The sequence below is a fragment of the Myodes glareolus genome, chromosome 11 (assembly GCF_982192425.1).
Source record: "Myodes glareolus chromosome 11, mMyoGla1.1, whole genome shotgun sequence".
Classification (NCBI taxonomy): Eukaryota; Metazoa; Chordata; class Mammalia; order Rodentia; family Cricetidae; genus Myodes; species Myodes glareolus.
Window position 1 is genome coordinate 79403167 of NC_142036.1, and position 23216 is coordinate 79426382.

Here is a 23216-nt window from a genome sequence, read left to right on the forward strand (position 1 = left end):
GTTGTTCACAAATTACAAGGAAAATGTTAATACGTTTTTACCTTATGTGAATGAATATTCATTCACAAAAGTTTTATATGACTACTGTGTGCTAAATAAAAACTCTGAAACAGGTTTCAATCCTATTGGAATGCTTTTTGTTCTGTTAAATTTAATCTACTTGCTTGATAGCACACTGATGAAGCTTTGGTTTTACCTCATTCCACAAAGCCTGAGCTTTTCAATGAGTTCTTCATATTTGGAGAACTCTTTACAATTGAGCAATGCTTTACAAAGAATATGCTTCCTTGTGACACGTGATAACCTCGACATAAAAATGTTTTTTACATTTGTATACTTACGTTTCAGAACATTGTTTTAATGATGTTTATGATTTGTAGTGCCATGAATTATTAATGCATTGAATTAAGATATAACATACTCTTTGAATTATTTTCTTTTATGACAAATAGTGAAATAATAAAAAAATATTGATAATCATAAATCAAGTGAAAAACTTATGATAATAGTGTACTTAGAACCAAAATTATGCTATTTAATTTTGTGTAATAGTTAATAATATTGTCACTGTATATATCACTTATTTTTGCTCTGAAGGAAGCAGTATGACTAAGAAAGAGCGAATCAGACTCAAAGGTGTCTGACATTTTCCATTTTCAAGCTATTTCAGTTTCTGAAATAAAGATCAGAGACTAATGTGATACAGGTGGAAAGTAATACATCAGACACTCAATATTCATTCAAGTACTACACAACTGTTATTTTACAATAATAGAATTACAACTGTACACCAAATGCTACACAACTGCTGTTTAACAATATAGAATTACAAATGTAAACCAAATGCTTCACAACTCCTACTTAGTATCATTACAGTTGTATATCAAAAAGTTACAATTGTATACCAACTAACAGTGTTGCTTAATAAATAACACAACTGTTATTTAACAATAATAAAATTATAATTATATTCAAAATGCTACACAACTGCTATTTAACAATAATAGAATTAAAATTGTATACCAAAGAGCAAATGGCCTCAGACAGGAGAGATTTTTTTCAGTTAGCATCCAGCTGTGTGATAAGAATTACTTCAGTTGAAAGCAAGTCAAATATTAACTTGCAATTATCTCTTCTTTGGATTTTCAATATTAGTAATTTCATGAAGATGTTCATTGATATTTTATCTAGAGTAATGAATGATTTTCTGAAACCAAGAAATGTATTAATCCTTAATCACAGACAGATAAAGGGAATTTATACAGGAAACACTTATTATCACTAAAAACTATTACCTCTCTGAACTGAAGGTCCAAATATTTATTTGAGACACAAAAAACACATGTACCATGAAAAGACTAATTTTCACATATTTCATCAAAATAAGATCCTCTTATATATTTGGCCCAAATAAAATTCTTATAGCAATCAGTTTCCTTTTTATAAGCAATTAATTTAATATAATTATTTTGTAATGAGCTTATGCTTAACTAATTTATCATCGAAACACATAGTTCGTTATTCAAACAAGTTGCATATGCATACTGAGCATAAATTCTAGGCTGGCTTCATGGTGATGAAGGAATCTAATCTTGCCACTCACTTTCTCCCTGTTTTTCCACAGGTAGCTTAGAACAGAAATTACAAGGTTTGATGTTGTGGAATATTAGTTTAAGATGAACTACATTTGTTTATTAGAGATGCAAAGATATGTTGCATTCTTATATGTTGTATTTGTTTAACTCTGTAAAGCTGTGTTATCTAAAAACCTGATTGGTCTAACAAAGAGCTGAATGAGCAATAGCTATGCAGGAGGAAAGATAGGTCGGGCTTCCAGCAATGAGAACAAACAAAGAGAAATCCATCTTCCTAAAAGAGGAAGGAGAAAAGAAGAAGAGGATGCCAGCCACACAGTCAGTAATGGAGTAAGAAGGAAAGGAAGATATATAGAATAAAGAAAGGTAAAAATCCCAGGGGCCAAACATAGTTAAAAAGAAAAGGAATAATTTAAGTTAGAAAAACTGGTTAGAAACAAGTCAAGCTAAGGCAAGCATTCATAAGTCGGAATATGTCTCTGTGTGTTTAATTGGAAACTGCGTGGAAGGCAAAAAGATACTAAAAACAACGCAAACCAAACCAAACAACAAGAACAATACCAATTACATTTTAGCTTAACAAATGAGAACATCTTGGTTTGTATACCGGTGTTCTTCGCATATTCTTTGTGCTGACCAATACCCAATTATTTACCCCTTTTGTAACAAGCCCTGTGACAGGAAGACATAGAGGACCATGAGCCACTGCCTGGCAGATCTTAAGACTGTGGGTTGATCTAGCATAGGTTTTATAATAAGTTGACTATTTTTATATTGATTTTATATTTGCCTTTAAAAATATTTTGGTGTTTAAACAAAATAATGAAAATTAATACATAACGATACAGTTATAAAAAGAAAAAATTTTCAGCCAGGTAGTGGTGCCCTTCTTTAATCCCAGTACTCAGGATGTGGAGGCAGCTGAATCTCTGAGTTCAAGGCCAGCCTGATCTATGAGTGAGTTCCAAGACATCCCTGGCTACACAGAGAAACTCTCAATAAACCAATCAAAGCAAGCAAACAAACAAGAAAAACCACCACCACCAACAACAACAATAAAAAATATCAAACAGATTTTCATAAGACAGCTGAGAAAAGCTCTTATGTTTTAGTTATCCAGTTAATTTTCCTTTGTATTCTTTTCTCTCAAAAGTGGTATTCTGATCTTTTAAAAAAATGAATCAGTTTTAATTGATTATGCTATGAATTTGACATTAAGTTTATTGTCTGTTAATGTGATATTGTTATGAAAAGGCATCAGTTATTGTAGGTGAAAATTGTAGTGTAGAACAGCTTTATTATGATAACTTTCAATACTGTATTGGTTTATCAATGTTGTATAACTTGTGATTAGTGCTTACACAAATGAGCAAATGCTTGACTTCTCTTCACACCGCAGACACCTTTGATCCTCACCCTGCCATGCTAGTGTGTAGCAGTGATCCCTCTCCCAGTCTAGACATCAGTCAACTCACAGATCTTGTATGTGTGTCTTCAACCTGCCAAACCAGTGTGTTCTGCTCCTAAGACACTGGTGTATTGTTACGTTACACAGTTTATGATGAAACTACAAAGCCACGTTTACCCACAGTCTATATAGCCTTTCCTGGGACTGTTATAAAAAGAATTTACATGGATATACTAAAGACAAAATAAATATTAAAGCTAATGTTTTTGTGTCATTTTACTGAGGCAAATTATTTAAGTGATGGGTGCTTTGGGAGCCAAAATCCTCTCTGTTTAGCTCTCGCATCGCATTCTGTCAATCGATGCTTCGCTTTTATGTTAAATTTGCATTTAATAACTTTCAAAGTACACCCATTTTACAGTAATTTTCATTTTACATTCTATAATACTTTTGAAAAGTAATTGACACAAAAAAGATGTTTTTTATAATCTCATTCTCTTCAAACTTAATGCAATCCTCAGAATTTTGATGGAGCACTTGTGACCTTCACCTTCTCCTCAAAGATGCTACTGTGTCTTAGTCTGAAGCTAATTCAGTAATGTTTAATTCCTACTTGCTTATTTATGTAGCTATCATATAATTAACATTAAAAACAGTATTGACTTTTGAAATATTGACCTTTGACCTTTCTTCAATCACTGTTTCATTAAAGAAAACAAAATAGCTGTCATATTACCATCTATTTGATCATCTCCTACTTTTAAATAAAAATACTTTTGCAATGGGTTTTAAATATATCAAAAACACATTGAATAAATGAATACATGTAAAAATTATTCACTGTGGGGAGAAGAGGAATCCCTGAGTGTGTGAAGTGTTGAGTAAAAGTTTGAATTTGAGCAGTCCTTGCCAAGGACCATGAGCTTGGACCTTGGGAAAACTGCAGAGCCTCACCCCCATCATAGGAATAAGAAAGGCATCCTATGGTCCAAATGTGACCGTTGATAGTGCATGCAGAAAATGTCTTCCACAGGTTTCCTACCACCACCACTGTATTTACAACCTAACATGTTTGCCTAAGGCACTACTCCTATTAAGATCACCTATATCTGTCTCCTTTGCCTAGCTGTAGATTACAAAGCCAAGCCCCTGATCTATCTCTATTTAATAACTTGGCCATGTTTGCCTGTGAGCAATAACCTCACTCTTCAGCCATATATAATCAATATGCTGAATTTGAGCACTGCTAGAGACCTCCATGCAATGATCTAGGCAATTATGTGTGTCCATGTATCTGTTTCTACTTCATTCCATCACAAGCTCTTGTCATGCTAGTCTCTGGAGATGTGAAATGACTCTACTGTTTACAAAAGGGCCGTTCCTTAGGTGGGATTTCAAATGGTCTGCCAAAGTTCTCTCTTTGAAAACCTAATGTACTTATTGGGGTCTTTAAGACTCCAAACAATGCTACCCTTGACTGTGGCTGTGAACTTCTTTTATTGTTGTCCTTGCTGCTCCTTAGTCAAACTTCTGCTCAGAGACCTCCACTGTTCTCTTTTCTGGGCTCCTGTTTTACACCAACTTTTAGCCTAGTTTTCTTCAGAATGGCTTCTAGACACCCCTCAAAGGCCACCTTTCCAGTGAGACCTTATTTAACTGTCCTGTTAGAATGGCCCTTCCTTTCAGTGTTTTATTAATTTTCTTTATGACACTTATCACTGTGGGAACTTTTCTAATTAGTTTATTTGCTTAGATAGTTAGCATCTCTGTTGTCCAAAGAAATGTGAGGTCTACGGGGAAGCAGCTGATCAGCTGTGCGCAGTACTGTGGAAGAGCCCCTAGGATTGGGAGACCATTGGGTAGCAGCTGAAATCATTCTCTCGTCTTGTCTCTAGAGGTGGAAATGAGCTCCACAAATGTTAAATCCTGTTCCTCCACTATGCAGTGTGTTTTCCAAATTTGTAAGATATCACAATTTTAAAAGAACCCCTTTAACAGAAATTTGTGTCACATTCACTGCATATTTTATAGTAAGATTGTATTTCAAAAGAAGAAACTGCCACATAACTTCAGTAGAGTGTGAAAGACACAAAATCCTCTTAGCTCCGTATCTCAAGCACCCAACCCAATGAGCTTTCTCTTCTTTCTTTAAATTATGTGGCTAGAATCAGTGAAGTAATGAATAAGTAAATATATCATTATACACTTTCTCATTAGTAATATTGAAAATTGGGAGATCAGACACGGGACCTTGCCCATGCTAAGCCAGAGCTACACCAGCAAACTGCCTTCCCAGCCCTCATTTTCATTGCTAATTAGAGAGGTTACTCTAAAATTTATCTGCAAAGGCACTCATGTTTTCATTCTTATTCCCTCACCATATTTTTCTTTTATTTCCAGGATTGGGTTTTTGCTCCTACAGCCAATTTCTAAATAGTTGTGAATCTTAAACAAATTTCATTTAAATCCCTCATGCTCTTGTAAGATTAAGCACAGCCCGACTTGACCACGTGTCTAAGTGTTTGAATATACATGACATACGAGTTAATAAAATCCTGATGAGTGATATTTTGGTGTCTAAATATATTTAACATGATGGATGTCTGTAAACCTGCCTATGAATCAGATGGCAGCATAATCTTAATATTGGCAAAGGTGAAAAGAAAAGTTATGGTTTTATGCTAATACTGTGCATTTGATGGCTCTTCTAGGAAATAACTATAGTAAGATTAATCGGAAGACTGCAGAAGCCAGTCCCTTAATAAATGATTACAAACATTAAAAAACTTTTCTCTTAATTGATAAAGAAAATAGAAAACTCCTTCAAAAATGAATTAAAGACATTTTTATCTCAAAGTTTTATGTGATAAAAAAGTAAATAACTAGCATAGAAATGTGGGAACTGGACTTCTTTAGAAAGCTTGTAATTTATTATTTATAGGATACACTATAAGTTATATAAAATGCATAACAATTTAAAATTTTTGAGCACTCTAAATTTTTAATTTTTATATTGGAGGTAGCTGAACACAGAGATCTTTCCTGATACTAATACCACAAAACAACACTTATTACATGTTGATTATTTTCTTGTATAGGATTATGCAAATGGTTTTGGGGAATAGTTAGGAAACAGGGTATTACGTTTGAATTTGGAAAGGCACACAATAGTCTTGCTCACTCAGATGCCAGAAGATATAGAAATAGGTCGTGACAAAAGACCAGTGTACATGCCTACTGGACAGCAGCTGAAAGCCCCTATGTTGAGGATGCAGTTGTCTGTAGCACCAGGAAATATGAGTAAGAATCCCAAGGCTTAGCTTCATTCTTTTTCATCAAAAGTCTATGAGATCTTTACTCAATCTCAGCTAGTTTAGTCATCTGTTTTTTATTTGTGGGACCCCTTGCAGTGGAACAAGGATTTATCCCTGGTGCATGAATTGGCTTTTGGGAGCCCATTCTCTAAGGAGGGATATCTTGTTCAGCCTTGATGCAGGGAGGAAGGATTTGGTCCTGCCTCAGCTCATTTGCCAGGCTTAGGTGACGCCTCATGCGAGGCATAATCCTCTATGAGGAGTAGATGGGTAGGAGGGGAGAGAGGGGGAATTGTGGTAGGTATGCAAAACTAATAAGAAAGAAAAATGTTTTATTAAAATTATCCTTATTTATTTTTGTATATATGTATGGGCACATGTATCCTGGATGGTAAAAGGTGAAGTTTAAGAGTTGTCTCTTTCTCCTAGGTGGGTTCTGGGGACTGAACTTAGGCCTCAGACTGGGAGACAGGTGACTTTCCCACTAAGCAATCTCTCCAGTCTTAGGTATAGTCTTAGCATGACAGACCGACAGACAGACAGGCAGACAGACAGACGCATACATACATACATACATACATACATAGAATTTTTAAAACTTCGAAAATAGAGTGAATTTGTAACTTTGGCCGTGTAAGTTCATTTCACATGCTCTCCCTTATCTTTCGAGTTTTCTTTCTGCCACTTGATCTTCATTTCAGGCAGCCAAAATCAAAGCTGCCTTGGAGTTCTGGTCTAAGCTTGGAGGCCAAAAAAGAGTCGTTTCATAGATACTAGTGAATAATTTCCCACGCTAGCGTCAGTTGGCTTCAGATGTTTTCTACGAAAGACTTTGCCAATGTGTTCTTCACACTAAGTTGTTAGATTTTACTAAGATATATTTAAGAATATGAATTTGTAGATGGAATTATTGACTTGATTATTCAATAATAAACAATTTTTATTATTGATCGATTGAATGTAATTTAAAAAGTGTTGACAATATTTGAGTGACAGACATTATATAACATGCTTGTTATTTTCTATTCTATTCCCTTTCTTCTACTATTTTTTCTTCTCCTCCTTCTTGTCTTCTTTTCCTTCATTTTTGAGACAGGATTTGTTTTGTTACAAAACAAAGTGAATTCTGGCTGACCTGGAATTCACTAAGTAATCAAGGGTGGTCTGAAAGTCAAAAAGGAGATAGCCTTATCGCTGTAGTTGGAGGCAATTGTGAGCAGCCTACTGACGGTGCTGATGGACAAAGTAGGGGCCTCTGCAAGATGCACTCTCAATAGTCAAGCCACTTTTTGTCCATTTCAGTTTTTAAAATAGTGTCTTTATAATTCATGGTAATTAGTGATTATCATTTATGTCTTTTCTCAAAATAAGGAAAAATATCAAGTTGTCAGTCATGTAAAAAAATAAGATGTTCACTTTTTATCAAGGGTATTTTGGACACATAACTTTAATGAATCAAAAGCAATGTGTTTAAGTAATATACTAAAATATACTTCAATATTTTGTGACTAAATATTCCAGTATGATCATTGTTTACTTAAACAATAGCCTAAATCATTGGTTAGTGTTTAGAACTGAATTGAACGTGTACAAATTCGCATGTAGGCAAGGAAGAAATAGAGTTCTTTTTTACATTTGTTACCTGTTTATTATGACTTTATCTTCCTCTTGAGAGGTGTGAAATTTTAATGAGTCTTTATTTGCCTATTTAGAGGCTCAATAATTTTTGCCATATGGAACTTATCCCATAAATTGTGGAGGACATAACCCTGATATAATTTAGACTCATTATTTTATCTTTTTCCACGGTATCTCCAATATTCAAAATTATAAAACTATGCTTTTATGATCTTCTTAATGAACAGAACTCAAGGTCAGTCATTTCAGAACGTGCCTAGAGAAACTACTCTTTCCACATGACCTTGTTTCAATGAGATTACATTTCGATTCTACAAAAAAAAGGACTAAGAGTTCCTACACAAAGATTTAAGGGTCCAGTGTAACAGAACTTGGTTTTATTTATTTTGAAGAGGGCCATGCCGCTTTCTCTTGAAACTCTCTGCAAAATATTTTTCATGTGGCTGTGCATGTTTCAAAAATGTATGATAAACTATAAGAGGAAACCAAAAGAAAATTACAGATTTCATTTAAAAACACTAAAAATATAAATACAAAATTAATACTTTTTTTTCAAAGTGTAAAGGACCTTATTAGTCTGGGGTATTTGTCATCCACCAACTACATATGAAAAATTTCAAAACACATTTATACTGGGAAACAAAATCTCCACTCCTCAGAGATGATGATGTGGTGCTATTTGTTGTTAGATTATTTTTGCTTCTGCCAGCTGAGAACAAGCATTTCCATGCTATTTGCAATTTCAATCCTTTTTTTTTAATAATTAGCAATTCTGTTTCACAGTCAGCACTTCAACCTATTTCACAGCACCAACATTAATTTGCAGCATAGCTTGGACTATTATTCAGGAGGAAACATTATTGGAAACTCCACTTAGCAAGAAGCTTCTCTTAAGAGTCATTTTAGCAAAAGAGAAAAATAAAAAATTACTAAAATGTGTTTTTAAAAATCCATTTTTATTAAAACATTGATGTCATCATTCAGAAGTATAAAATTTTGTTAAGCCTAAATGGAATTATCTCAGGGCTACATTAATTGTACTTTCCTAATAAAGAGTAACAATTTCTTTCAAAGGTTTATGTGTTTTATTTTATGTGTATGAACATCGTATGTATGTCTGTGTCTACATTTATGTTCATGTATTGCATGGTCAATGGCATGAACTCATTTTGTGGCAGGGAATCTACCCAGTGACATTGGTTCCCTAGTACAAGGCTAGATGGCTTGAGGAAGTCTTCTCTGACTTTGCGGACTGACATTATATTTCAGCAAAGCGAGCATTTACTTCACATTTATATGTTCTGTTGTTCTAAATTCTACTCCTTAAAATAAAAGCCAGTAGACAATGTGAGTACAATGTTTCAATGTGGACTTATCAAATACTTTAAGGATCATAATATATGTATACACATGTATACATGTGGATCTTATTTCATCCTAACTCAGTGTTATTAGTTAAGATTCTGTGGAGCATTTGGAAACAGTTTGGCTGTCAAAAATGGAGAAATGCTATTGACATTTGCTGTCTTGAGTGGATAAAGACCACACATGGTGTTATACATATATTACAAAACACAGAAGAGCCTCAACCAGGAAACGAAACAAAACAAAACTACAGCAATGAATTTTAGTTAGGCAATGGTTGGAAACCCTCAAGCTGTGTTTTGGAACACCCCTTTCCTCTGTTGTCTCATGAATACAACTTGATCATCCAGGCTTTTGTGTTTTCAGTTTCTAAGTACAACACTTTCTACTCAGCTTGAGAAGCCCAAACCTCACTTGGATTTCTTGGATTTGGGAAGTTATCGCCTATTCTGATTTTTTTTTCATATTTTTGGATCTAAGTAAAAGTTGTACTGGACAAAGTTAAATAACCAGAGAAACTTTTATTCGAAACTGGTGCTATCTATATGCCTCAACTCCCTTTCTCTTTTACAGAAAATGGGGCATGAAGTCCTTCTGTGCGTTAATGTGCTGGTGAAATTGCACTGGAAGATACTTTGGAGTGCAGTCTAGCGGGAGAATAGACAGGTGGATGAGTGAGATGTGGAGTGAGTTGGCTCTGAGTTTGTTAAACTTCTCTCTCTGAAATAGACATTTGTTTCTCCCACAGAATGTGATCCCTATTTTCTTTCCAGAGCTAAGGGACAGGGATGTTTTTCCCTTGATGCTTGTGGTTTTCGGAAATGGATTCAGATTCTTCTAAAAGACATTTTCTGGGTATAAAGATATTTAGAGGCTCAGGAAATGATTTACATATATTTTAAAGGCATAGAACAATTATTCTCAATAGCTAGTGTCTTTCCTAATGTAAAACTCCAAAACAGAGCAGTTTAGGATGCATAACGAGGAAGAAACCTATGTGTAGCTTAGTCAAGCTAATATGAACCAAGGCTCTTCTGGCTCTCTCATTACAAATCTACTTACTCTTGTTCACAGTTATGCAATAGACTCTAGAATGAATCTTCTTTTTAAAGTCAAGAATCTCAGCAGTTGATCTTGTTTGGTGGTCAATAAGTAGAGGACACCACACAGGTATTGAATAAACTCAATTAATTCAATTAGTGATTTATCCATTATAGCACTAGTGATTTGATTGGAATAGACAAGGTTTCTCAGGTCAAATATTGAGTGTAAAAAGCTGTACTTGGCTCCCTGATTACAAGGTGCTTCTGGGCTTCAGGAGAAGGACCAGTGCTCGGAATGCTTACTTTGTACAATTGAGACCCTATGTTGGATCCCCAACATTGGGTTGGGCAGCACTGAGCAACCAAAACCACTAAAAAAGAAAAGAAAAGACAAAAAGTAACCATCAAAAAATAACTATCTCTGTGTTATAATATGTATATTATATATTATACTATAAAATCAATGTTCATAAGAGTTTCTAAATTAGAATCTAGTTTATGGATATATATGTATAGTCTGAATCAAATATAGTTGAATTTTAGCCTTAACCGTTACTAACTAATAAAATCTGGTCAATTTTTGGTTTTGTCTATCACTAAAATGGATCTACCAAGTCTACCTTTATGTTCCTTTAAAAGGAGACATTGAATTACATCAGTCTTATCACTCCATTCAATCATCCTCCTCTAGTAGCCTCATCTGTAATCAAGATATTAAAAAGTCATATATCAAATAATGATATTTTCATCTCTACTCCAGGCATGTCTGCAGAGATCAGGACCCACATATCCCACTGTCGATTGACTTCTCAAATTAGCATTACCGTGAACCTCACACCTCAGGGTTCCAAAATATAAAGTAACACCATCATCTACACAACTACTCAGGACAAAACCGCCAGAGGTCCTTTTGCTGTGTTGTGTTTCTCTGCAGGGGACTGTGTCTCAGTCTTACTATCTAGCCATTTTTCTAGTGAACATCTCTCTCTCTCTCTCTCTCTCTCTCTCTCTCTCTCTCTCTCTCTCTTCCCCTCCCTGTTTTGATCTCTGTCTTTTTGTGTATCTAGTTCTCTGTGTCTTTGTCTTTGTATCCTTCTCTCTGGATCTGTTTGTCCTCCGTCTCTCTTTCTTTCTTTGCTTCTTGGTATCTTACCACCCTCATACTTTTCAGTCTCCTTCGATGATAAAATGCCTTCATGTTTTTTCATCTCATTCTGTCTTTTTGTCAGTCTAGTTCCTACTAGAGCTTTCAAACACAGAGTTTTCATTTTTGTAACTACCTGCTAATCCCATGAGTCTTCAACAGAGCCAACACTCAAAAGTTGCCAGTAATTTTTACACCTCTTCTACTACTACCCTTATTGACAAAGTGCTGTTGGTTTCTGAGTTGGTATCCTTTCTGTTGCTGTGATAAAACACCAGCACCAAGTCAATGTATAAAAGAATGTGTTTAATTTGATATATATTTCCAGAGGATTAATATATTTCCTTTTGATACGATGGAGACATAGTTGAGGGATACTGCTGAGTTCATATCTCAAACCTCAAACAGTATGCTGAGGGGACACATGCAAGTCTTTTGAAATCTCAAAGACTGCCCTCAGCAATACACCACTTTAAACAAGGCCAAGTATCCTAATCGTTCAGAAATAGTTCCAACAACTGGGAACTAAATATTCAAATATGAACCTATGGCGGCCATTCTTTTTTAAACTGCCACATTTTCTGCTACAAATTTCTGAATCTCTTATATCAGCATTGTTAAACGCCTATGATCAGATAAAATGATAGATTCACCATCCCTCATTCCTATTAGTTTTGTTTAACTTCATCCAACTTCTCCGCACACCACCTGTTTTCCATTCTGTGCTTGTGAAATTGTGCTGCACATTATATTTATATATCTAGGCCCTTCTTGTGCTCTTTCAAAAATTATCTATAAGCATCATTGCTAAACCCTTCATTTTACGTTAAGCCTTTAGGTGTTTGGCTTCCAGAATATCCAGTTTCTCACTTTTGTCTTTCACTTTGCTTGAGTGCAAGCAGGGAGGGTAATGGACACATTTCTCCACTATCCCCACCAATGACATATTCTGTGGTGCTGATCTGTTTCTACAGCAATGGATATGGGGCATCATCATTAAATAAGGCAAATACATTCCTTAAGCACAACTATACTACAATCCTTTAAGTCTTGTTATATAAAACAAAATTCTTGTACTACAGCACTGACTAAACGACTTAAGCATCTTTAGTACTTAAGTTCATATTTACATATTTGACTCTAGCTGGTTGGTATAGATTTTATGTCTTCATTTTCAGTTCTGATTATTATATTGAGTTCTAATACCAATTGTAGGTTGATACATGTGAAATCATTTAGCTTCCTCATGGCTCAGAAATCTTGTCTGTATGTTATTATAATATGGATCTACAAAATGGCTAAGGTAGATCTGAGTATTAAATAAGTTAGGACATGTCAGGTGCTTACACTGGAGACTGGCCTTGAATGACAATAAGACCTGCAAGCATTCTTTACATGCATTATGATTAAAAGCTTGTCATACAAAAGCTTGACACAGAATATAATGGGATTACTAAAGTGTGCCATCTCACCATTAAATTCTATATACTTTTTCTCTTTTTTCTTTTCTTTCTTTTTTTTTGAGACAGGGTTTCTCTGTAGCTTTGGAGCCTGTCCTGAAACTAGCTCCTGTAGACCAGGCTGCCCTCGAACTCATAGAGATCCGCCTACCTCTGCCTCCCGAGTGCTATACTTTTTTCAGTGGCAAGCATTTATAGGTTTTCTTTTTTTTTTTTTCCGAGACAGTTTCTCCGTGGCTTTCGAGCCTGTCCTGAAACTACCTCCTGTAGACCAGGCTGGCCTCAAACTCTGTCTCCTAAGTGTTGAGATTAAAGGTGTATGCCACCACTGCCCACCTAAGAATTTATAGTTTATTATATTATATAGTGTACACTCGGAGAAATCTCTAAAAGTTTCTGAATTCAGCAGATCAAGTTTGTTGGCCTCTCTCTGGCCTAGTAACTGGTTGTATCTGGGTACTCAAAAGGTAGTTATGTGGAGTGTCACCCCTGTTCCAGTTGTGTCAGAACACCATTAAAACGAGACATGGCGAAGAATGCCTTGGGGAGCATTGAGAGAGGCTCAAAACTTCCTGACTCTTGTAACTATAGAATGATTTAGGAAATTTGAAGGACTATAGGAATGTTTATGAACAAAAAAATAACATTGAGGCAGAGAGATGGTGCAGGATTTCGTAGCACTTGCTCATACCAAGGAATTGTCTGCAGTTTCCAGCACCCACAAGGCAGTTCACAATCATTTCTAACGCTTCTTCCAGGATATCCAATTCCCTTTCTAATGACTAGATGTACTAGGCATGCATATTATATACATACATACATGAGAAGAAAGCACTCACTGCATAAAATATGCACAGCTAAAACAAAAAAAGAAACATTAAAATGTGTTTCAAAATATTTTGCATCATTTATCTTTTCTAAAACTGTGGGTTCATATAGAAACTAATAAATACTCTATTAATAAATAATTCTTACTATTTATCACTTAAAGTTGTTAATACAGATCCAGAGGGTATCCTCCCAAATTTTAAAGATAATAGTTTCAGTATTCAGATATTTTGACTAACTTGTTTTACATTTGTAACTTAAGTTTAAGGAGGAATCTGTCTTAGTCACTATGCTGTTACCACTTATTATGTATTACAAATCACATTTTAGCACCTACAATGTTCTCTTACTATTTTTATGTCTTTGTGAAAAAAAGTCACAAATAAAAGACCTGAAAATCCAGCCAGTCTTGATTAGAGGATTTTCACAAACATGACCCAGAAAGCCTTAATTCTTAATTGCTACCTTGATGCTCCAGAGCGTTAGCCTGGCACCCTGTGACTGACCCCTTTGACTAGGACTTAGCTTAGATCAACTAGGACAGCCTTTATTTCTATGAACTTGATTTGCATGTTTTCTATTTTATATCAGAGAATGCACAGCTTCAAACCTCGTGCCTTTGTCTCCTGCTCCCTTTCGTGTGTGCTTACACTACTGAAAGTAGACAAGAAAATGCCATTCAGAATAAGCCTTTACTGGCTTATAAGTAAAATGCCAGAGAAGATATCACAGGAGGGTATCTCTGGCCACCTGATCCAGTGAATCCAGAAGCCGGCTTCTATTCCTGGAGTCGTGGTGCTTTGCCAATCAAAGCAAACCCCACACGCAAAGGAAACGTGGGTTTGCACCAAGCACAGCAATGACCCTTTAGCATCCCTCACACCCGGTCCTCTGTCAGACCACAGGATGTCATTTCCTTCCAAGTCTTTAGTAGAAATATGAAAGATTGAGCCTTCTAAGACAAAGTCACCAGACACAAACCAACTGAGACAGTCATGGCTCAGACCAACCTAGTACTTTAGGATCTAGGTAGACATCCTTGTCTGACTCCTTCTGAGCACTTATATTAGCCAAATATTACACTAAAGGTCCTTATGTATACTTTCTCATTTCCATCTTAATGTTATGTCTAAAAGAAGTTCCTGTTCATTAGACTTGGGAAAAAAGCATCTTCATTTCATTGTGACTCTTTCATAACACCAACATTTTTAAAAGAAACAATATTTCTATGAACAATACTTCTTTCCTGAGTGGCATCTATCTATGTCTAGATATCATCCTTGACTAGATAAGAAGTGAAGGACTTTTATAATACTAACCCACAAATGAAAAACCTTTGGATAATCTGCAGGTTTTACAGATATTTAAATTTGTCAAGCATGTTATAGATGTTATACATGCTATAGAGCCCCACCGAATATTCACAGATTACTGAATATTTTTATTGGATGACTGTTGCCTTCGTACAGCTGGGCACACATAGGCCTTTGGTGAGAAACCTTTAGTTATCAGACTTTTGTGTAGAACTGCCTGAAACTCTTCTCTCAATCTCTAGCTAATCATCACAGATTTTATTTATGCCAAAGGACTTTAGAAGGATGGCTGCTTTTATTAATATTGTTATGATTATACTATTCCTAGAATTTGTAGCTCTTTTGAGGTCATTTTTTACATTTTTAGATACTCAAGATTACTTAATTTTCCAAATAAATTTTATTTTAATAATTGAAATAATAAGTGGATATGTTTGAATTTATTTTCTGCAAATACTTAAGTAGATTGTTTCCTTCCAATGACCAACTCTCCTGAAGAAAACATAATTTCTATTACTGGAACAACTGTAAATGCCTGTTTTGAGCTTGTCATTTGGCAATCTTTAGATTATCTTAAACAAATCAATTACGGTTTTGGCACAATTGCCATGAATTATAAATTTTGGCATCCTAGAAAGTTTCTATTCCTTTGTCAGATATGTGCAGTTCACACTCAGTAGTGAAGAAAGGTGATTTTTGTGAGCCAATAAAAATGCCCATGTAAGAGGATGTCAAAATTGGGATTTCAATTTAGGCCACAAAAACAATAATTGCCAGGAGAGGTGCCAAGTCAATATTACAAAGAAAATGGAAAATTTTAGGTCCAAGACACTCAGAACTCTCCAGGCAACATTCCAAAGTGGGTATCAGATTTTATAAGATTTTGAAGAGCAAAAGTTTTCTAAAGTTTTGATTGCTGCTCAATTTTCTACGTGTCTATGGAAGAAAGGTTGTGTTTGTGTGTGTGTGTGTGTGTGTGTGTGTGTGTTTCTGTCTAGCTTTTAACATGGCCTGAATGAGGATGAAATATTAATATCTTATACAGAGTATTTCCTCCCTCTAAACTAAGATTGTTACCTCTCTAGTTGGCAACATGAACCTGGAAGATTGGAGCTTAAAACTGAGGCAGACTAAAGTCCTAGGTAATATCCAACTTTATTCCAGGCATCAGACAATTTATACTTTGAGGGTTAATCAAGGTTATGAGCAAAGTTCACATGAGTTTTAGACAGTATACAGTCACAAGGACAACCCGTGCTTGGAAACATTTTTTAATAAAAGAGTAAGATGATGGGTAATTGAAGCACAGTTAGTAAAAACTCACAGAGAGAAATCAGGGTTCAACCTGAAGATCAGAAAAGCAAAGCAGCCAGGCAATGGCTCTTACCTCTACCTCAGTCCAAAATGGCAATCCTGCCTTTAGGAAACTTAGAATGAGACTGAGACTGACAGCTGTCTCTTTCCATTTTATATTCCTCTCTACGGCTGGGATTAAAGGCATGCACCGTCCGGTTCCTATGGCAACTAGTGTGGCTACTGGGATTAAAGGTGTGCATTACCACTGACTGGTCTGTAAGGCTGAATGATCAGTGGGACTGTCTTACTCTCTGATCTTCAGGCAACCTTTATTTATTAAAATACAAATGAGATGCCACTTTTGGTAACCTGAAACAAATGCAGCCCTATTTACTACACCTGGGAGGGACACAAAAGTATATAAAAGAAAGGTTGCTTTTTTTTTTTTCTTGGAGTCTTCTCACAAGCTCTTAGAAGTTCTACTCATACAGCTTCATTCATCCAGGGACCATGTTCTGACATAAGACCATGTTTTTAGTCGTTTGTTTATTTGTGTTACTCTAGGTAGTTTAGCACCACCATTTGGTGACCACCCTTTAATCCCCACCATTCATTTCAATGGTGGTATTGGGGGTGAGATGACCCACAGGCTGTATAGCTCCAACAAGTCAGTGTTTACAATCACTAACAATATTGCTAAGAGCTTGAAGGAAAAAAAGACAGAGTTAGCATGGAAGTCACAGTGCCTGCCACTGTTATCCTTTTGGATATAACTTAAAATGAAAAAGTTGTTTTTTTTTTCTCACCTACAGTTTTCCTATCTCAGCATATTGCTCACTTCAAGCTTCAGGCTCTAGTTGTCATCGCTATGACTACAAGTCTGATCAGAAAATTCTTAAGAGAACAGGGATGTATTCTCCTCTGAGGTCTGAGAGGACACAGACAATTGTGGAGGAAACATGAGGCAGTTCATCCCATAAAATTTAGAGTTAGGAAGCCAATGGATGTGAACTCTTGCCCTCAGATAATTTTCACACTTTTTATTCATCTTAAGAACCCAGGCAAGGGAGTGTTGCCTATTGCTTTATTGTGGGTCTCGCTTCAGGTAAATCATTCCCTCAGATGTAAAGAGTGCTTGTCCCTGGTGAATCTAGATCTATCCAAGTTGGCAACCAAGATTAAGCACCCCAGTGAATTAGTTTTCTCATTTTATGATTCAGATAATAATGAAAGGTCACTGAAAATATAATAAAACAAATTTAAGAGTACTGTGCTCTTCAAATGACAAATCTCCACATGTTACCAGAAGGTCCTATTCTCTAACTGATAGATCAGTAAAAAATGTACTACCTAAGAATCAAAGAATCATCTTTTTTTTTTAAGTATCATGTTCTTTTAAAGTCTAAGTAGGTAGAAGAATTGCGACAGAGAATTTTAATATATTATGTTGGAGTCTTGAATTAAACTCATGTTGTTTTTCAAATGGAATTGATAAGAAAGGAGTTCAGGTCAGATTTGTGATTTCACAAACAACTTAAGAAATAGGATAAAACTTGTATCTACCATTTCAGTTCTATTATAGATGAGCACTCCTTCTCAGTTAATCTTGATGGTGATGTAATCATTGCATATGAAATTTGTTCTCAGGGAGGGCATTCCTTTACATGATTGTTGCATAAAAATTGGCTGGCTGAGAAGCCAAAAAGAAAGCACAGCCAATGGTAAAAGGGAGGCCTTTTTATGAGTCCCCAGGAGAGACAGGGGGAGAAACTTTCCTATATGTATGAAGAAGGAAAAATAGGGTAAATCAAATAGTTTTATTTCAGGAGAAAAGAAAATGAGGAAGAAAGGGCAAGAAATAAAAACAAACACTGTGAAGTCATAAAAGCACGGCAGTGAGTTCTGATGAGTTGGTGACGGAAGCTTTTCCCCACCAGTTAATACAGTTAAAGAATGAAGGACAATGCCGACACCACCATGAGGATGTGTTCTCATTTCATCAATCACGTCACTCACTCAAAAGTAGTTTTAATAGCCTGTTCTCGATTTTCATATGGGTCAGCATTGTTCCTAATGAATCAATGCAAGAAGTACACAATAATATAAAACACTATCCTCATATAAGTGTTCGATCATCACCATACAGAATGGTACCACATTGACAGCAGGAATCTAAGAAGCTGTGGAAAAGTGAAACTCTGCCTGAGTAATAAAAAGCAGATGCGGAAACCCTGACTGCCCTGGGGGACGAAGAGGGAGGAGGAGGGGGAGTGGGGGGAGTGGGAGGGTGTTGGGAGGGGAGGCGGAAATGGAAACTTTTATAATTTAATAAAATTTACTTAAAAAAAATAAAAAAATAAAAAGCAAATGCACTATTGACATCTGCATACCATTGCATTTGAGAAACAGTACCACATAAATTAAGGACAATTAACATTTTCTATTGCACTCCTGTTTTTCTAGCTTGGCCATGTAGAAATGAAAATGCATCCTTTCTCTCATGACTACTTTTCAATCATTTCATTTTGATAGGGGAGTTCAGCCAATCACATTCTGTTTTGGGGGCGTGTCGCCCTCAGGCTAAAGCTTGCCTATAAACCTAGCAAGCGTGCTCCCGCTATCTCGTCTGGCTCCTGCGTCCAGATGGATCATTTGGATTCTGGTGTAAGTTGGTGTAAGTCTTATTTCTGTTTATTAAAGCTGTATATTTTGTATAAAGATAGTCTGGGGACTTTTCATTACCAATCACCCTGTGGCTTCATCTGGCACCCAACGTGGGGCCTTCTTCCCCCCTCGTGGCGAGGGCCTAGCAGCCTGAGCATGCACCGCACTTGGGGTCTATTTGCAGCCCCACGGCCTTTACCCTGACTAGCCAGCTCCTAGCCGCATTCGCGGGACCACGCAACTAACTTCCTTGGCTTTTGCTACCCCCATTGGGCATTGTCTTCCCCCAGCGCTTGATCTGTGAATTTAAGCTCTGGATTTGAGAGTATATATTTTAGAGTTTGCTTGCTGGTCTGATGCCATTGCCACATGGATTCAGGTGCGCCCCGCCACCTACTTGCAGGCAACGGTCATTACAGGTAAGATTTTTCTTTTCAGTTGAAAATAAATAAATAAATACATACATATATACTAGTACCATTTCTTTTGATTGAAAATGTCAGAAAATATTACTATCCAAAAGTTCAAAGGCTTTTTTAATTGCACTATGGAGGATATTCTGAAGGATGTCTCTGATATTCCTCTTGGTTATTTCTGGGGCTTGTCACTTTTCTGGTGTTTGGATATTTTATAAGGATGATTCAGTCCTTACAGATTGAATCTACAATGCTGAGGGCAGAGATTAAAACTTTAAGGACAATTCAGACTGACACCACCCTCCTCAAAAAAGAGTTTGGAGTTTTCAAGGAGGAGACTAGATCAGAGTTTGGAGTTCTCAAAGAGGGGACAACCAAAATGACTCGTAACCTCCAGTCCATGACTATAAGTGCTGAAACATTAGCTGAGAGGATTAAAACCATTGAATGTAAAAATCGGACTTTATCAAAAGGTTATGATAGATTAATTGACAAGATGTCCATACAAGTAGGCACAGTACATGCCATGAGGATTATGTCCAAGGAGGATATGGTATCTCTAACGGACAAGCTCCACGACTTAGAATTATCAATGAAGGCGATAGTGTCCAGGGAGGAAATGGTGTTTCTGATGGACAAGCTCCATGCCTTAGAATCGTTAATGAAGGCTTTGGAGCATAATACTGGGCAGGAGATTCAGGACTTACAGAAGGCAATGGTGAGCAGATTTAATAAGATTGAGGAAATCATAGACTTCGATGAACAGGAGCAAAAGGTAGAAAGGCAACATTTACCTCCAAAAACTCTGAGTCTACACAGAGTTATACCTGCCTTTCCAGTAATAACATCAGAAAAGATAACTGGCTCCAAAAACCCTAAGGTCATTAAAGAACATACATGGGAGCCTATACATATGAATGATCTGAAAGAATTTAAACAAGCAATTGTGAATTATGGACTACATTCATCCTTTGTTAGAGAGATGTTAAAATACTGTGCTCTGAGTAGCAGGGCCACTCCTCAAGATTTGAATCAATAAACGTCAGCAGTCTTGGAAAACAGACCATTATGGCATTTCAAAGTCCTATTCAATCAAGAGGCCAGACTTCCACAACAAGAATCAGCGAAAGGAATTCAGGTTTTTCTAGATCAAATTCTAGGTGAAGGACTTTACTCTGATCCTCAGAAACAAGCTCTTTATGATGAAAACATTTTTTTTCTCATTAAACTTGTTTTAATGGGTCTCAAAATTCTGTGACAGATTTTTGGTCAAGTTGTTTCCATTAAAAAGTACTGATTTTGAAAGCTAATAACTTAAAACTGCCACACACAAAAAAAAATGGTCCACAAAACATTCTCCTTTCCTTCTGAAGGTTTTACGATGCATTGTTATCATTAACCAGTCTTTTACTATTAAACTTAAATAGCCAATTGAGAAAACAGTTCTGAGACCGTTCTTCTACCACTGATTAAGACTGGGGTGGCAGGTGTTGGGGTAATATTCATTTAACCTTCTGAGCTTTCTGGGCAGACTTGGTGATCTTGCCAGCTCCAGCAGCCTTCTTGTCCACAGCTTTGATGAGACCCACAGCAACTGTCTGCCACATGTCACGAACAGCAAAATGACCCAGTGGAGGATAGTCAGAGTCTCAACACACATGGGCCTGCCAGGAACCATATCAACAATGGCTGAATCACCAGATTTCAAGAATTTAGGGCCATCTTCCAGCTTTTCTTTAAGCTCAGCAAACTTGCATGCTATGTGAGCTGTGTGACAATCTAGTACAGGAGCATAGCCAGCAATAATTTGGCCTGGGTGGTTCAGGATAATCACCTGAGCAGTGAAGTCAGCAGTTTCCTTTGGTGGGTCATTTTTGCTGTCACCAGCCACGTTGCCACATCTAACGTCTTTGACAGATACGTTCTTCACACTGAAGCCCACGTTGTCCCCTAGAAGCGCTTCACTCAAAGCTTCATGATGCATTTCAACAGACTTTACTTCTGTTGTCACGTTAACTGGAACAAAGGTCACCACCATTCCAGGTTTTAGAACACCGGTCTCCACTCAGCCCACAGGGACAGTCCCAATACCACCAATTTTATAGACATCCTGGAGGGGCAGTCACAGAGGCTTATCAGTTGGATGAGTTGGTGGCAGGACACAGTCCAAAGCTTCCAACAGGGTGGTCCCACTGGAACTACCATCTTTGTGAGTGATCTTTCATCCCTTGAACCAAGGCATATTAGCACTTGGCTTCAGCATGTTGTCACCATTCCAACCAGACATTGGCACAAATGCTACTGTGTCAGGGTTGTAGCCAATTTTCTTAATGTAGGTGCTGACTTGCTTAACAATTTCCTCGTATCTCTTCTGGCTGTAGGGTGGCTCAGTGGAATCCATTTTGTTGACACCAACAATTAGCTGTTTCACACCCAGGGTGTAAGCCAGAAGTACATGCTCACGGGTCTGCCCATTCTTGGAAATACCAGCTTCAAATTCACCAACACCAGCAGCAACAATCAGGACAGCACAGTCAGCCTGTGATGTGCCTGTAATCATGTTTTTGATGAAGTCTCTGTGTCCTGGGGCATCAATGATAGTCACATAGTACTTGCTGGTATCAAACTTCCACAGGGAGATGTCAATAGTGATACCACGCTCACACTCAGCTTTCAGTTTGTCCAAGACCCAGGCATACTTGAAGGAGCCTTTTCCCATCTCGGCAGCCATACGTGCCACAGCAACTCTAAGGGCCTGGGACAAGGTTCAAGACCCAGGTCAGAGAGTAGAATCATATATCAGGGTCAAACAGGGTCAGAGAGAACCCTTTAGTGACTTTTTACAAAGACTAACTAAGGCTGTACAAATCAGGGCACCTGATCCAGAAGCAAGAAATATAGTAATTGAGTCTTTGGCTTATGAGAATGCCAACGTAGAATGCAAAAGGATCCTGGGGCCTTTAAAGATCAGATCAGCGCCTTTGGATGAATGGGTTTTACATACAATGAATGTTGATACATTTGATTATGGCAATGAAACATGGGTGTAAGAAGCAATTTCCAAAGGTAAAAGGAGACATCAGATTACAAAATGCTTTCATTGTGGCAAAATGGGACACATGAAAAGGAACTGCAGACAATGGAATTCCAGGAATAATGCCTCTTCTAGGAATAACAGGAATAGGAGGACTCAGCCTTCAGGTTTATGTAGGAGATGTGGGAAGGGCAGGCATTGGACGAATGAGTGTAGGTCAACAAGAGATAAACAGGGCAACCTGTTGCCATCGGGAAACGCAATGAGGGGCATCTCGCAGGCACCCATGGTGAATGTGGTCCAGTCATTTCCGATCACTGCAGAGAATATGCCTCTTCAGGGAAATTAGAATACCCCATGCCTGATGTTAAAAGCAACAACGGCCTGAAGGATGAGTTAAATGTGGTGAATGAACCAAGAAATCTAAAAGGACAAAGTAAACTATATTCTGGCAGACTTCTATAAATGAACAAAGACCAAAGCTAAGAGTGTGTGTAAATGGCAAATTTATTACTGGCTTACTGGACACAGGTGCGGATGTAAGTATCATTACTCCAGAATTTTGACATCTGCATTGGCCTCTTCAGGAGGTAGGTGTTCAGTTCCTAGGAATTGGAACCCTATCTCAAGTAAGACAAAGCATGAGATAGGTCAATTGTATAGGTCCAGACGGACAAATAGGAAAACTAAGGTCATAT

At 36.9% G+C, this 23216-nt stretch overlaps 1 pseudogene; it reads right to left on the reverse strand.

Annotated features, from left to right (window-relative positions):
- Window positions 1–20695: 20695 nt before the first annotated feature.
- LOC148120544 (elongation factor 1-alpha 1 pseudogene) lies at window positions 20696–22208 on the reverse strand (annotated as a pseudogene).
- Between the last annotated feature and the right edge of the window lie 1008 nt (window positions 22209–23216).